We start from the raw sequence: 892 nt of genomic DNA on the forward strand, positions 1-892 counted from the left end.
TGAGAGCAGCGTCTGCTCCTATGGTGTGCTTCGTCCACCTGTCCGGTGTAGGGATTTAAGTGACGGTAATATTACCGGTAAGATATGGTAATTTACGGTATTTTACGGTTATATTACCGTGGGGCCGGTAATATTGGTAATTTATGGTAATATTTTAAATATTATTTTTGGCTAATTCTGGTTCGAAAACTTGATGTTTTAATACTTTCCGCTTGAATTAGGGTGCGCCTGTACCACTTAGCCCTAATTTGTCGCGAAAGGCCAGGGAAATACCCCTTCGGCTTGTGCTTGTAAGTCTGTGAGGGAAGTCCTGTCGTATCGCGCAAATGCAAGTCTGATGTGTTGTGTTTGTGTTAGTTCATTGGGCTATGCGTCACTACGCAACAAGTTCATTTTCCTGTCAGAAAACACAGAGTACGTCAGGTTAAGACACGCATAATTTTAATCAGGCTTTGAAAAAGCTACGTAGTGGGCTTATGCAAAAGACCTGGCGTCTTTTTGTCTTCGAGATCACTCGCAGGCTACGTAGTACGCGGAGAACATAGAACATAAGCGGAATACGCAAGGGGGTTTACTGGATTTGAGACCTTTCACTCACTCGTTATTTCCACCTCACTACTCCAATATATCTATTTTAAACGAGTAAATATCGACTATGGTGCTACAACTATTGACTCGACTGTTAAAATGATGAAAATAGTCGGAGAACTTAATACAATACCTCAGAGACTACAAGCACAGTTATAAAAGCTGTGTTTTGAATATTACCAAATATTACCTAAAATTACCGTAATTTACGGTAAGTTACGGTAAATTACCGAGAAATTTTATATTACCGGTAATTTTAAATCCCTAGGCCGGTGGACTTTTCACTCAAAATTCATACCGATAA

Source organism: Frankliniella occidentalis, unplaced genomic scaffold (assembly GCF_000697945.3).
Source record: "Frankliniella occidentalis isolate FOCC.00 unplaced genomic scaffold, Focc_3.1 Scaffold468, whole genome shotgun sequence".
NCBI classification, from domain to species: domain Eukaryota; kingdom Metazoa; phylum Arthropoda; class Insecta; order Thysanoptera; family Thripidae; genus Frankliniella; species Frankliniella occidentalis.